Source organism: Nicotiana tabacum, chromosome 5, assembly GCF_000715075.1.
Source record: "Nicotiana tabacum cultivar K326 chromosome 5, ASM71507v2, whole genome shotgun sequence".
NCBI classification, from domain to species: domain Eukaryota; kingdom Viridiplantae; phylum Streptophyta; class Magnoliopsida; order Solanales; family Solanaceae; genus Nicotiana; species Nicotiana tabacum.
This window is the reverse complement of record NC_134084.1, coordinates 37,139,339-37,156,134: the sequence shown is the minus strand read 5'-3', so window position 1 is coordinate 37,156,134 and position 16,796 is coordinate 37,139,339. Positions and strand designations below refer to the sequence as shown.

General features: G+C 39.6%; 1 pseudogene; it reads left to right on the top strand.

The window, feature by feature from the left end:
- Positions 1 to 7,797: 7,797 nt before the first annotated feature.
- Positions 7,798 to 16,796, top strand: part of LOC142180598 (acyltransferase Pun1-like) — a 45,337-nt pseudogene continuing 36,338 nt past the window's right edge.

Here is a 16,796-nt window from a genome sequence, read left to right as displayed (position 1 = left end):
CCATTGGTTTGGGTCATGACATTATCGTCATGCTATTTGGTTGGTTCCTACGAATAGAGAGAGGATTCGGAGGTTCGTTGATGGCCTTACATATCAGCTTTAGATTCTCATGACTAAGGAGAGGGTGTCAGGTACTACTTTTGAGGAGGTTTTTGACATTGCTCGCGAGATTGAGTCAGTTTGTCGCCAGGAGCGAGATGAGAGGAAGGCCAAGAGGCCTCGGGGATCTGGTAGTTTTGGTGTTGCTCCTTCGAGAGGTCAGTTTCAGCATGGTAGAGGTCGTCCATTCAGACATACTCAGTCAGCTTGCCTAGTTCATCGTGGGGCATCATCGGGCCATGGTTCTCACAGCTCACCTCAGGGCCATTCATCACTCAGTGCCCTACAAGCCTAAAGTTCGTCCCATTCTCCTTTGGATCAGGGTTATTCCATGCTAGGTCCTTCTACTAGCCATTCCGGTGCCAGGGGTTCCCTTCAGTCCCCGTTCCCTGCACCAGGGAGTTGTTACGAGTGTGGAGAGTTTGGACATATGAGGAGGCAATGTCCTCGTCTTCTTGAGGGTCTGTCTCAGTAGAGGAGTTAGCCCTAGACTTCAGCTCTAGTTACTTCACCACCCGCTTAGGCAGCTAGGGTGGGGGTCAGTCAGCTAAGGGTCGCCCCAGAGGGAGAGGTCGATCAGGTGGAGGTCAGGCCCGCTTCTATGCACTCCCAGCCAGACCAGATGCTATTGCTTCAGATACTGTGATTACAGGTATAGTCTTAGTTTGCCATAGATATGCCTCTGTATTATTTTATCCTGGTTCCACTTTTTCATATGTGTCATCATACTTTGCTCGTTATTTGGATATTCCTCGTGAATCTCTTGTTTCATCTGTTCGTGTATCTACTTCGGTGGACAATACTATTATTGTGGAACGGGTTTACCCGTCGTGTGTGGTGACTATTAGGGGTCTGGAGACCCGAGTGAATCTATTGTTGTTATGTATGGTGGACTTTGATGTGATATTTGGCATGGATTGGTTATATCTGTGTCATGCTATATTGGACTGTCATGTTAAGACAATGACGTTGGCTATGCCTAGTGTGCCACGGATTGAGTGGCGAGATTCGACGGATTTTGTCCCCAGTAGGGTGATTTCATTTCTAAAGGCCCAGCGGATAGTTGGGAAGGGTTGTCTTTCATACTTAGCCTTTGTGAGGGATGTCAGTGCAGAGACCCCTAGTATTGATTCTGTTCCTGTTGTGAGGCATGCCACCGGACATGGATATTGATTTTGGTATTGATTTGGTGCTGGGCAGTCAGCCCATTTCCATCCCACCATATTGTATGGCACCAGCGGAGTTGAAAGAATTGAAGGAGCAACTTGAGGAACTCTTTGATAAGGGGTTTATTCGGCCTAGTGTGTTGACGTGGTGTGTGAATATTCTATTTGTGAAAAAGAAAGATGGCATGATGAGAATGTGCATTAATTACAGGCAGTTGAACAAAGTTACAATCAAGAACAAGTATATGTTGCCTCGCATTGATGATTTATTTATTTGACCAGCTTCAGAGAGCGAGAATGTTCTCCAAGATTGATATCCGTTCAGGGTATCACCAGTTGAAGATCATGGACCCGGATATCCTTAAGACAACTTTTAGGACCCAATATGGTCACTATGAGTTCCTTGTGATGTCTTTTGGACTGACCAATGCACCATCAACATTCATGCATATGATGAACAATGTGTTTCGGCATTATCTAGAATCGTTTTTGATTGTTTTTATTGATGTTATTTTGGTGTACTCACGTAATCGGGAGGAGCACGTGGAGTATTTGAGAGTTGTGTTGCAGAGATTGAGGGAGGAGAAGATTTATGCAAAGTTCTCCAAGTGTGAGTTTTGGCTCAGTTCAATGGCTTTCTTGGGGAATGTGGTGTCTAGTGAGGGTATTCAGTTTGATCCAAATAAGATAGAGGCGGTTCAGAGTTGGCCCAGACCGTCCTCAGCCATAGAGATTTGTAGTTTTCTTGATTTGGCGGGTTATTACTATCAGTTCGTTCAGGGATTTTTTCATCTATTGCATCACCCTTGACGAAAATTGACTCAGAAGGGTGCTTTATTTAGGTGGTCGAATGAGTGTAAGGCGAGCTTCCAAAAGCTCAAGACTGCCTTGACTATAACTTCAGTATTGGTTTTGCCATCTGCTTCATGTTCATATACAGTGTATTGTGATGCTTTGAGAGTGGGCATTGGGTATGTGTTGATGCAGGAGTGTAGAGTTATTATTTATGCTTCTCGTCAGTTGAAGCCTTATAAGAAGAACTACCCTGTTCATGATCTAGAGTTGGCTGCCATTGTTCACTCGTTGAAGATTTGGAGGCATTATTTGTATGGTGTATCTTGTGAGGTGTTTACTGATATCGTGGCCTCCAACACTTGTTCAAACAGAAGGATTTCAATTTGAGGCAACAAATATGGTTGAAGCTGCTAAAGAATTATGATATTACTTTCTTGTACCATCCGGGAAAGGCCAATGTGGTGGCCGATGCCTTGAGTAGAAAGGCAGTGAGTATGGGGAGTTTGGCATATATTCCTGTTGGAGAGAGACCTCTTGTAGTTGATGTTTAGGCCTTGGCGAATTGGTTTATGAGGTTGGATATTTTGGAGCCCAGTCGGGTATTGGCTTGTGTGATTTCTTGGTCTTCTTTATTTAATCGCATCAGAGAGCGCCAGTATGATGATTCTCATTTGCTTGTTCTCAAGGATAGAGTTCAGCGCAACGATGCTAGAGATGTGACTATTGGTGATGATGGGGTATTGAGGATGCAGGGCCGGATATGTGTGCCTAATGTAGATGGGCTTCGGGAGTTGATTTTGGATGAGGCCCATAGCTCGCGGTATTCCATCCATCTGGGTGCCGCAAAGATGTATCAAGATTTGAGACAGCATTATTGGTGGAGGAGAATGAAGAAGGATATTGTGGGATTTGTATCTCATTGTCTCAATTGCCATCAGGTGAAATATGAGCATCAAAGACCGGGTGGCTTGCTTCAGCAGATGGAGATTCCAGAGTGGAGTGGGAGCGGATCACCATTGACTTTGTAGTTGGGCTCCCACAGACATTGAAGAAGTTCGATGCTATTTGGGTGATTGTAGATCAGCTGACCAAGTCCGCGCACTTCATTCCTGTTTGTACTACCTATTCCTCATAGCAGAGATTTATATCCGAGAGATTGTTCGCCTACATGGGGTTACAGTTTCTATCATTTCAGATAGAGGTACTCAGTTTACTTCACAGTTTTGGAGGGTCGTGCAGCGAGAGTTGGGTACTCAAATTTAGTTGACCACAACTTTTCACCCTCAAATGGATGGGCAGTCCGAGCGTACTATTCAGATATTGGAAGACATGTTGCATGCTTTGGTGATTGACTTCGGTGGTTCATGGGATCAATTTCTACCGCTCGTATAGTTTGCATATAACAACAGTTATCAGTCGAGTATTCAGATAGCTTCATATGAGGCTTTGTATGGTAGACGGTGTAGATCTCCAATTGGTTGGTTTGAGCCGGGTGAGGCAAGGCTATTGGGTACAGACTTGGTGTAGGATGTTTTGCACAAGGTGAAGGTGATTCAGGAGTGGCTTCGTGCAGTGCAGTCGAGACAAAAGAGTTATGCTGATAGGAAGGTTCGTGATGTGTCCTACATGGTTGGGGAGAAGGTTCTATTGAAGGTTTCACCCATGAAGGGTGTTATGAGATTTGGGAAGAATGGTAAATTGAGTCCTCGGTTCATTGGGCCTTTTGAGGTGCTTCAGAGGATTGGAGAGGTGGCTTATGAGCTTGTTTTGCCGCCCAACTTGTCGAGTGTGCATCTGGTATTTCATGTTTCTATGCTCCAGAAGTATATTGGCGATCCGTCTTATGTTTTGGATTTCAATACGGTCCAGTTAGATGGTGATCTGACTTATGATGTGGAGCCAGTGGGTATTTTAGAGCGTCAGGTTCGAAAGTTAAGGTCAAAGGATATAGCTTCAGTGAAAGTGCAGTGGAGAGGTCGCCTTGTGGAGGAGGCTACTTGGGAGACTGAGCGGGAGATGCAGAGCAGATATCCTCACCTATTTGAGGCTTTAGGTATGTTTCTTGACTCGTTCGATAACGAATGTTTGTTTAAAAGGGGGAGGATGTAATGACCCGGCCAATCGTTTTATGATTTACCGCTCTATTTCCCTATTTCTACTTCTTTATGCCTTGTTCAGATGTATTATGTGTTATCGTATTGGTTAGTTTGGGTTCAGAGTGGCTTGGTAGAGAAATGAAACACTTAGTCTCTTAAGTTGGCCTTTTGTTGGAAAAGTCAACCGGAGCTTGACTTGTGAGTAAATGATCCCGGAATCAGCTTTTTATGATTCGGATAGCTTTGCGAGATGAATTGGGAATTAGGAGCGTGATCGTAATGTAATTTGGAGGTCTGGAGTAGATTTAGGCTTGAATTGGCGAAATTGGAATTTTGGCATTTTCCGGTTGGTATTGGAGATTTTGATATAGGGGTTGGAATGGAATTCAAAAAGTAGTAGTAGGTCCGTTGTGTCATATGTGATGTGTGTACAGAATTTTAGGTCATTCGGACGCGGTTTGTTAGACATTTTGATCATAAGCGGAATTCGAAAGTTTTTGGAAACCTTAGGCTTGAATCAAATGTTATTTTGTTGATTTGACATTGTTTTAGGTGTTTCGAAGATTGGTATAAGTTTTGATAGTGGTATATGACTTATCTGTACTTTTGGTTGAGGTCCCGGGGGCCTCGGGATGATTTCGGGTGGTTGACAGGAAGTTTGGAGTTGGAAATTTGTAGCTGAAGCTACTGAAGTTCCTGTCATAACCACACATGCGGCTTAGGGACCGCAGGTGCGGGCCCGCAAAAGCGCAAGGAGTGTCGCAGATGTGGCCAAGGTTGAAGAAGATTGGAACCGCAGATGCAGTGGTTCGAGCGCACCTGCGGCAGCGCAGGTGCAGGATTTTGATCGCATGTGCGATTCTTAAGCGGTTAAGTGGATTCCGCATATGCGTACCTAGGACCACAGGTGCGGATCCGCAGGCATGAGGTTTTGACCGAAGAAGCGGTTTAGCTGGGGCAGAACATATAAATTAAGTCCTTCGCGAATTTTTGGGTTATTCAACTATTTTCATTTACGGGTTTGAGCTTAGGAGAGCAAATTGAAGAGGGAATTCAAGAGGGTATCGTGGAGGTAAGATTTTTGGACCCCAAACTTGTTTCTATGATGGTTTTTAACTGGTTAAACTTGAAATCTATGGAAATTAGTAGCAAAATTGGGGATTTAGGGCTTGGAAATTGGAGACTTAAATTTAGGGATTTGAGGGGTCATTTGTGGTCAGATTTTGGTATTCTTGGTATGTTTGGACTCGTAGGAAGAAAAGGATTCTCTTAGCATGATTTTTATTGGATTCCGATACGTGGGCTTGGGGGACGGGTTTGACCAATTTCGGGATTTTTTTGATAATTTGATTATTTTTGCATGGGCTTCGTTCCCTTAGCATATTTTGACATCATGATTCTGATTTGGATAGATTCAACGCGAGTTGAGGTCGAGTCGAGAGGCAAGGGCATCACGAAGTAGTATTTCATCCAATTTTAGGTAAGTAACCATTGTAAATCCAGATATGAGGGTATGAAATCCCGGTATTTCGTACTGTTTTGATAAATGAGGTGACACACATGCTAGGTGACAAGCGTGTGGGCGTGCACCGGTAGAGAATGTGACTTGGTCCATCCTGTAGCGATTATTAAGCCGCGTATTTGATTTGAAATATTATGATATCCCGTATTTTTGAGATTTATACTATATGTTGGGTTGTACGTTGTGTTTGGGGCCTTGTGCTGATCTGTTTAGACCCTTAGGGGTATTTTTACTACTTTCCTCACTCTTTTTGATTTGAAAGTATATCCTTGGTCATGTTTGACCTGTTATTTGTTTAAAACTGGTTTCATCACTCTATATCTTAATATATGAAAATTGTTTGGGCCAAGTTCCCTGATTTTTCATTGCTGTACCCGAGTGGCCGTGAGGTTAATGACTGAGAGAGGTTTAGGACCTAATCGTGAGGATTAAATATCTATTATGGATCGGGTTGCGCGCCATAGTGCTATTATATATATGGATCGGGTTGCATGCCGCAACGATATACCTATGGATTGGGTTGGACGTCGCAGCGATATATATTGGATCGGGCTGCGCACCGCAGCGATATGATGCTTGGGTTGTAGGAGCCCCTCCGGAGTCTGTACACCCCCAGTGAGCGTAGTCGACTATAAACTATGGATCGGGCTGCACGCTGCAACGGTTATTATGATTATTACTATTATGAGATATTATCGAGCCGGAGGGCTGAGTGTGTGAGTACTGTTTGACGAGAGCTGAGAGAGGCTTGCCCGAGAGGCTATATTTATGAGTGACACCCTACTCAAGGGGCTTGTTTATGACTTTTGTTGCAATCACTCTTCTCTTATACTGAGCCTCTGTTGAAAATTGTTGGATAAATATTTTCAAAGGATTTTTACTCGAAACTGAAGTTTTACGAGATGACTGGCTTTTAAATTGCAGAATTTGACTTGATATTTCTGTTGAGACTTATTATATGATTTTAACTACTCGTCACTGCACTCATACCTTCTTTACTTTAATTACTTACTGAGTTGGCATACTCACGTTCCACTATACCTTGTGTGCAGATCCAGGTACCCGAGCATCAGAGTGAGAGCTTCCAGCACCCTCAGAGCTTTACCTGAGATCGCAAGGTAGCTGCACGATGTTCGCAGCCCTGCCTTCCTCCTTCCTATTTTAGCATTTTGCTGTTTCGGACTTATTTTGTATTATTCATACAGTGTCTTGGTTATATTTAGAGGCTCATGACTAGTGACACCGGATTGTTGGGTTGTGTTGGTATATTTTGTACTGATTTTCACATATTTCCATTGATTTAGATATTTCATATGAGAATTTGAGACTTAATAGGTTTTAGAAATTGATTTTATAAAAATAATTCACTATGGTTAAATGTTGGGTTGACATGCCTAGTACTGTGATAGGCGTCATCACGACCAGGGTATTTGGGGTCGTGACAGTCAATCGGTCTCGAATTACGGCTATGAAAAGAGCCACATTCGGCAAAGATTAGATGTGTTCGAATAAATCATTCGAATATTTTAACAAAGTCTTCATTTTATTTTTATCGGGTCCTCCGAAGCCAAAGCAACTCGAAGTCATTACTTAAACCAGACCCTATTCAGGCTTTGAAAGTTGAACAATTTAAGCAATGTCAAATTCTATGCTAAGGCATCGATGATATATTAAGTATGAGACACAAGTTATATATCCTAAGTCCTAAACATAAGCAAATGCAGAAATGTTAAAGGACACAATATGTAGCTGAAAGGAAATTTTATGTGTGTATATATATATACACACACACACACAAAGGTATTTACAGAGGAACGATAAAACGGCCCTGAAGTACAAAGCATACAACTACAACAAAAGACAAAAATAAGCTAAGGCATTTCCTGCTTAGTCTTCATCAGAGCCCAACTTGCTATCTGAACCATCAGGCTGGCATCTCACTTTGGCCTCGGCTTCTAGTCTCTTGGCCTCTTCGATCTCGGCCACTAAGTCGACCCCCGGTCTTAGATCTCCTCGAGAGTCTCTCTGCAAGATAGCCACTTCACGTACTCAGCCTTCATTATAATACGGTCTTTAGCTATCTCGACATCAGTCTTGTACTGGGTAATAACTTGCATGTAACAACTTGCAACTTTCAATTGATTGGGCAACATTAACTCGTGATCCAAATGCAAAATTAATTCCACCTTACTATATAAGTGACACAATATTTCCATCACCCTTGTTGTTACATCAATATCAGATGGATTTATACAAAAAAGGTATGTATTTTTCTCATGAAAAGTAAGTGCACTTAGGTCCACTGTTGCTTCTGAATCAGACGTTAAAAATCCTACACCTACTGAAGTACTTAGTGCACTTCATTTTAAATGTGTTGCTAAAGCAGTGACCGAAAACTTGGGTTCCTTTGTCCCTTCTAAATAGGGATGACAAAAGGGGCGGAGTGGGGCACGGGACAGGACAAAATCTTAATGGGGCAGGGCAAAGTCTTAATAGGCAGGGCGAGGTGGGGTGGGTCAAATTTTTTGAGTATAGTGGGACCCACTTATTTAATAGTTGAATGTAATTAGTTGTAACTACTCTTAGTTGTTAGTTAGTGTTAGTATAAATAGTGTAGTCAGTTAGTTATACTGTACACAACTATCATTTCCTTTCTTCTCAGTTGTGGAATAACATAGCTTTTTTCTTCATCTTTTTTCCTTCTTCTAGAATCTTCATCTGCCGTGGTTGTAGCTGCTTAACATGGTATCAGAGCCCAGTGCTCGATTTTCTTAAGCTAAATCGTGAGAAAACTTAGATTCCTTAGCTATATCAAATCATCCTCTCATCAATTTGATCGAGCTAGTTTCAATACAAAAATCTCTCCGCTCAATCTAGGGTTGGGGAATTTTGATTTTCTGGTTGAATCAAGGTCAAATTATGTCTAACAGTAAGTAATTTTGGATTTTCTGGTAAAGATCTCGCTGTTGTGACAATGTCGATCAATGAAGATGTAGATGGATCTCCTATTGCTACGTCAGCATCTGCAGAACTTGTCAATCAGAACCTCCTCTCTACATTCATCTATCTGATACTCAAGGTTCTGTTATAATTTCTATTCAACTTCAAGGTTCAGAAAACTATTCTATTTGGAGTAGATCTATAAAAATTGTATTGCATGGTAAAAAACAAGTTGCTCTAGGTACTGTCGCACCTCCTTTTCCGCGCCCGCGAGGGTACAAGGGAGTTTTCTCCAATTAAAGGACAGTCGAAACGGGATTTGTTTGTTTGTTTCAGAGTCGCCACCTGGGAATTTTAAGGCGTCCCAAGTCACCAATTTTAATCCCTGAATCGAGGAGAATATGACTCTGTTTATTATTCTGCGAACCAGAAATCCGGATAAGGAATTCTGTTAACCCGGGAGAAGGTGCTAGGCATTCCCGAGTTCCGTGGTTCTAGCACGGTCGCTCAACTGTTATATTCGGCTTGATTATTTTGATTTGTTAAATACATTTTTATTGCATGATTTTATTGTTACCGCTTCTATTTAGATTGTTTATAATTAAAGACCCTTCTTCGAATCGAATCACGCGTACGTGTATTCGTTTTATATATTATATATTTTTTAGCGTGAAAAATCGTATCACGCGTACGTATACACAATGATATTGATAATATAATAATAATTATTTTTTTTCGAAATTTTTTATTATAAAAAAAGAAGACTTAAGTTCGAAATTGTGCTAAAAATAAAATTAAAAACGTTCGTCGCTCTTGTATAATTAAATATTGAACCGCACATCTCGAGTTATATGAAATTAATATTGATATTCTCCGAAGAGCCCCCTTTTTATTAAATGTTCGTTCGAAGTTGCGCGAACGCATAATCCGAATTGCTTTTAGAAATATAATCAGGTTACGCGAACGCATCCCTAATCACGCAAAAGATTCTTAATAGTAGTATAGATTTTCCATAAATTGTTGAATGTTAACCGCAAATTATATTTTTTGCGTAAGAATTATATTTCTCCAAGCCATTCAAATTTAAAAGGGTAAAAATAAATGTGGGATTAATAATACCATTTTTCCGTAAATACAATATATGCATACCAAAAAAATGAATTGCATATAAAACTAGGAAAGAGAATTAATTTGATAAACAAACGATTCGTTTATAAATCACATGTCCTTCTCATGTATTTGTTTTAGTCCAAAGTTACAATGGTTTGGTTAATGTTTGCAATGGAAGATAAGAGTCAAGTTGATAAGAAAAAGAAATATTACAAACTGATTCAATAAAATTGCTTTATATACAACGTAGTTGTTCGTCGGAACCATTCATAATATTTTAACGTCGTAACAAGCTAATCAATTCGTCGGAACCATTCATAATATTTTAACGTCGTAACAAGCTAATCAATTCACCTTTCTTATGGTTATACATATACCCGTTATCTTACCATATATGAAAAAAATACAATCAACATCATTTTAACCTTATTCAACAACAGAGGTTAGAATGTAGTTTTCTTGATATTTCTATTCTACTTTACATTTAGCTAACAATGTTACGGGATGTAATCAATGGCCCATTTTTATGTCATATTCCCTATTTTGACAGTTCAAATATAACTATACTAATGAGATTTCGAAATGGACAATATTATTACAAAACTTATGCAAACTTTTAAAAAGAAAACGATTAGATAATAGTCTTCATGTCAAGCATACTACTTTGTTAACCAACTGAAACAAACTGAAATTTAAACTAATAAAATTTAAAGGAGTAGAAGACATCCTTATAATTCCAAACTTCATTTACTTGCCATGTTGAAGCTTTTCATGACATAAATTTACAGATATGTACCTGATATTGGAAGCAAAAGAAAATGAAGATGAGAATCAGCAGCAGTAATAACAGTACAACCGCAACAACTGCCCAGCAACAGTAACAACCCAGTAACAGACCGGTGGAGTAGTAATCCCAAAAACAAAAGCCTTAAGCTTTAAATGAAACAACAACCATTAATACTAATTTCAAACAAAGAAAGAAAGCAGTAGATTTTTTAGCTTTTATTTTTATTTTGAAAGCTTAAATATTTTTCGGAATTTTTCTCTCTTCTATTCTCTGTCCGTTTTTTTTCTCTATCTGTGTGTGTATTTTTTCTCGTATCTTTTCTGTTCTCTCTATTTCTGTTCTTGTCTTGTGTTCAAGACTTCATATATATATAATCTCATCCCATAAATCTTTTAATCAATTAAATCAATACTTTTTCTCTACCCAACCCATTATCTTTCCACTCATCCCCATTACATTAAATAAACATATCACACCACCCCATTATATTTTGTCCCCCATGCTTCATTTAAAATAATGCAAGATTCTCCCTTTAAATTAAATCTTGTCCCCCCTTTATATTAAACAACTATATCACAACCCACCCCATTTCATTTTGTCCCCCATGCTTTAAATAAATAATTTCAAAATGTACAATTCCTAAACTACCCCTCACGACCTTACTGAAATTACCAAACTACCCCTGAATGTACTACAAATTTACCAAACTACCCATCAGCTATAACACATCAATTAATCAAACTTAACCAAAATATAGACAATATGATCAATTTCTAACAATGTTCAAACAACAATATGAACACGGATGAACATCATAACAACAATATCACATGAACACGATTTTAACAACATTTCAACAACAAATTACATGAACACAAATTGAACAACAAAGAACAACTAAAATTTGATTGAACAATATTTTAGCAACCAATAATTCTATTTTCGGATTCAACAACAACAACAAACAAAGTATGAAGATTTCTAAATTCAATCATATTGAACTTAAAATCAACTCTAACAATATTACAACCAACAATTCCTATATTAAACTTAAACAACAAGATTATGAGACAAATTCAAGAAATAATCATAAATGATAAACAAGAAATCAAACTATACAAATTTCGGATTCAAGAACAATCAAACAAAGTATGAACATGAATTAAATCTATTTTAAACAACAAACATGATGGATTTAAACGATTAAACCAACATATTTCTCTAACACAACTAAATTCTTTAAACAAATAACAAGATCGATGAAGAAACAATTATGAACTTAAACTTGAACTTAACAATATTAAATTTCTAACAATACATAAACATATGAAACAAATTGAAGAAATAGTTAATTAAATTTCAATTTGAATCTAACAAACATTTAAACTAACAAATTTTTACCTTTTTTACAAAATGAATAAAATTAACATGACATAAACATGAAAAACAACTAATTAAATTTCCATTTGAAATCTGAAAATTAAATCAACAAAACACATGAACAAACAACACAAAAAATCAAATATCTAACGATTTTAGATTCGAGAAATATCAAAACGAAATACGGACAAACATAAAACTCAAAATCTACTAACCGGATCGAACGACATACGTACGGACTGTTTTGACGACCCAAGCATCGAGCGAATGACGATGAACTAGGATGGAAACAATCTGTCCGGAAACGAATCTCGCACCAAGATAACTTGACGCCGAAGATGACCACGAACGGACGACCAAAGAAGGTGGTCGTTTGGCATCGTTTTAAAAACGAAAAATGGAAGTCCGTCACAAGCAGAAGGCAGCAACAGTTCGATTAGTGAAGAAGACGAATGTGAGGCAGCATCGCGGCAACAACAGCTCGGAGGAAGGAGGAGAAGCAGCGGCGACGAAGGAGCTTGGTCAACGAACTATGGTGAAGCAATAGCGTTTGGTCGACGTCGAACAGCAGCAGCAGTGGGGTGTCGAGCAGCAGCAGTGTCGACGCGGACGACTCAGAGGCAGCAAGAAGAAGCAACAAACATGGCGTTATGGCCATGGCGATGGGTCGACGACGAAGACGCAGCCATGGACGAGCCTTTTGAGCTCGACATGGAGAAGATGGGCTTCTTGGTGGTGTGTGCGCTTGTGTCGAAGGAGATGAAGCTGCTGGAGCTTAGCCATGGCAGCCATGGATGTGTGTTTTAGAGTTTGGAGAAGAAAGAAGAAAAGAAGAAGAAGAATGATAGGGGGGCGGATGACTTAGGTCATTTTTAGGGTTTTTGGGTTTTTTTTTTTTTGTGTCTTTGAAATGCAAGATAGGGGTATTGGGTGTTTTGGGTTATGGACTGGGTCGACCCAGTTCGAAATGGACTGGGTCGTAGGGAAGATTGGGCCATTTTTTGGGCCTGTGGCTTGAAATTGAAGAAGAGGCCTAATTCCGACTTTCTTTATATTTTCGCTCTCTTTTCTTCTTTTATTTTTTCTAAAACTAAATTATAAAAATACTTAAACTATTATTAAGAACTAAATTAAGTTATAAAAGCGCAAATTAACTCCCAATAACAATTAACGCACAATTAAGTATTAATTAAGCATAAAATTGTATATTTGGACATTAAATGCTAAAAATGCAAACGATGCTTATTTTTGTAATTTTTAATTTTTGTAAAACAAATTTAATTACTAACAATTGTAGAATTGAATCCTATATGAAAAATGCGACATATTTTTGTATTTTTTATTAATTTAGCAAATAAACATGCACAGATAAATACAAATAATTATTCAAAATATCACAAAATTGCACACCAAGAAAAATTACTTTATTTTTGAATTTTTTGGGAGTAATTCTCATATTGGGCAAAAATCACGTGCTTACAGCTGCCCCTCTTTGCCTGAAGACACGAAGGGTTTTCGTGCAAAGATAAAGCGAGCGATTTTTGCCCATCCGAGTACTCCGTGTGAAGCATTTTTTTTGAAAAAGATTTGACCGAACCTTTGCTTCAAAGGTTTCCTACATATCCTGGGCTAAACAGGAATCAGGTCAATGTAGTTCGGGAAATTTTGGTAGCTGGGACTACCGTTGGACTGCAATGTTACTGTTGTTGCATGCTATTACTACTGCTTAACGATCTCCTTGTTACACCGTGCTTAAAAGAAAACAAGAAGCTAAGCTATACTGCAATTTTTCTTGTTGCCTTGCTTTCTTGTCTGCTTGCATTTTTTTCGGTGCTTTTCTTCTTTTTGACACATGCACTTGAGTTTATGCTGTGACCTCTTGTTGCAACCTTCTGTTTCCCAGTGCCGGGGAATTTTATTGTTTCCTGCTGGGGATTCCTATTGTAACCCTCTGTTTTATTGTCCTCTGACTTGATTTTGAAATGTATGCCTCTGTTATCTGGGCGGGCTCCCAACTTCAATACTTGAAAATTAAAGACTAGAAATGTATGCCTCTGTTATTTGGGCGGGCACCCAACTTCAACAACTGAAATGTAAAGACTGATATGTATGCCTCTGTTATCTGGGCGGGCTCCCAACATCAATAACAACTTTAGAAATAAACGCCATTCCTCTCTTCAGGCGGGCTCCTGACTTCAACCAATACATTGGCATTCCTTTCTTTAGGTTGGCAATATTTCAACAACTTTTTAAAAAAACGCCTTTCCTCTCTTCAGGCGGGCTCCTGACTTCAACAACAACTTTGAAAATAATCGCCATTTCTCTCTTCAGGCGGGCTCCTGACTTCAACCAATACATCGCCATTCCTTTCTTTAGGTTGGCAAGATTTCAACAACTTTTAAAAATGCCTTTCCTCTCTTCAGGCGGGCTCCTGACAACAACTTTGAAAATAATCGCCATTCCTCTCTTCAGGCGGGCTCCTGACTTCAAACCATACATCGCCATTCCTTTCTTTAGGTTGGCAAGATTTCAACAACTTTTAAAAACGCCTTTCCTCTCTTCAGGCGGGCTCCTGACAACAACTTTGAAAATAATCGCCATTCCTCTCTTCAGGCGGGCTCCTGACTTCAAACAATACATCGCCATTCCTTTCTTTAGGTTGGCAAGATTTCAACAACTTTTAAAAATGCCTTTCCTCTCTTCAGGCGGGCTCCTGACAACAACTTTGAAAATAATCGCCATTCCTCTCTTCAGGCGGGCTCCTGACTTCAAACAATACATCGCCATTCCTTTCTTTAGGTTGGCAAGATTTCAACAACTTTTAAAAATGCCTTTCCTCTCTTCAGGCGGGCTCCTGACAACAACTTTGAAAATAATCGCCATTCCTCTCTTCAGGTGGGCTCCTGACTTCAAACCATACATCGCCATTCCTTTCTTTAGGTTGGCAAGATTTCAACAACTTTTTTTTAAAACGCCTTTCCTCTCTTCAGGCGGGCTCCTGACAACAACTTTGAAAATAATCGCCATTCCTCTCTTCAGGCGGGCTCCTGACTTCAAACAATACATCGCCATTCCTTTCTTTAGGTTGGCAAGATTTCAACAACTTTTAAAAATGCCTTTCCTCTCTTCAGGCGGGCTCCTGACAACAACTTTGAAAATAATCGCCATTCCTCTCTTCAGGCGGGCTCCTGACTTCAACCAATATATCGTCATTCTGTTCTTCAGGTGGGCTCCTGACTTCTTCTTAAATTCTTCATCCTCGTTCTCCAGGTGGACGCCTGACTTCTTCTTAAATTCTTCATCCTCATTCTCCAGGTGGACGCCTGACTTCTTCTTTAATTCTTCATCCTCATTCTCCAGGTGGACGCCTGACTTCTTCTTCAATTTTTTTTTCATCCTCATTCTCCAGGTGGACGCCTGACTTCTTCTTCAATTTTTTCATCCTCATTCTCCAGGTGGACGCCTGACTTCTTCTTAAATTCTTCATCCTCATTCTCCAGGTGGACGCCTGACTTCTTCTTAAATTCTTCATCCTCATTCTCCAGGTGGACGCCTGACTTCTTCTTTAATTCTTCATCCTCATTCTCCAGGTGGACGCCTGACTTCTTCTTCAATTTTTTTTCATCCTCATTCTCCAGGTGGACGCCTGACTTCTTCTTCAATTTTTTTTTCATCCTCATTCTCCAGGTGGACGCCTGACTTTTTCTTTTCTTTTTCCTTCGCTCTGCTTTGTTCTTGCTTGCTGGGGATAATACCACTGTGGGAGTCTCCTTTCTTCCCCTCCTTCAAATTCAATTTTTTTTCAGAATTTATTTTCGCTCAACACTGCTAGGGATAAAAGTGTTATCTTCTTGAGATAACGTTGTTGAGGATAATGCTGATGGGGAATTTTATCCCTTCAAATCGATGCTTCATTCTTCGGGAAGCTGCTGAGGATGATAATGGTTTTTGCTTTTCTGAGCACAAATGTCATCCCTTTGTTCTGTCTGCTGGGGAACAACTTCTTTTATTAAAACTTGTTATGCTGGGGGTAAAACTGGTTCAAAGACCACTTCCCTTGAGACTGGTGCTATATTCATTTTACCCTGAATGGGTATCTGACTTCCAGAAAATTTTCCAAATGAAAGGAAAATTTTCTGCCCCAGTTTGACAGTCTCCCTTATGGCCTGCATTTCTGTCATCAATGCCACTTCCTTTACCTGTTTCAATTTAAACAAAATTTGTTAGTTTAAAACGCGGTGGTTGGTTGTGATACTCCCACTGGGATGGTTTTCCCTTTTCTCTTCCTTGCTCTGCGTTCCACAACTTGTTGGGGATGATATTATTTGCTGGGGATAATCCTTTTCTGCTGGGGATATCCCTCTTCTTTCGTGGCATGGCTCGGAAATTTGCATTTTCCCGACCTTTTAGTCTCGCATGAATTTCCCAAATCATGCTTATTGTTTTTCTTGTTTTGTCCACGGGCTCTGGTCTTGAGGTTTAATAACCTTTGATTTTGGCAAGGATATCCCTCTTGACACTCGTTGATCTTTTTGTCAATTCCCTTTTGCTGGGGATATCTTTTTTTTGACACTGGCCTCGCGCTTGTTCCTTGCTGACTATACCATTTGTATGTATTAGTCAGATCTTATCTTGGAAAGCTAATGGCCTATTTTGAAGTCATTTCCCACTGGTTCTGACCAAACAGACTCTACTGGGGAAATTTCTATGAAAGGAAAAGATAAAAGGGAACAGAATAAAAGACAACAGAAAAAGATGTCTCTTTAACAAAAGAAACTATAAATAAAAACCTATCAAACGCAAATACCGACTCTAATGGTCATGACATGCACATGTGGCCTATCCTTCGTCATCAATCGTCTTTCGAGATCTTCCCTTGACTTGGCGATTCCCCATCTGAT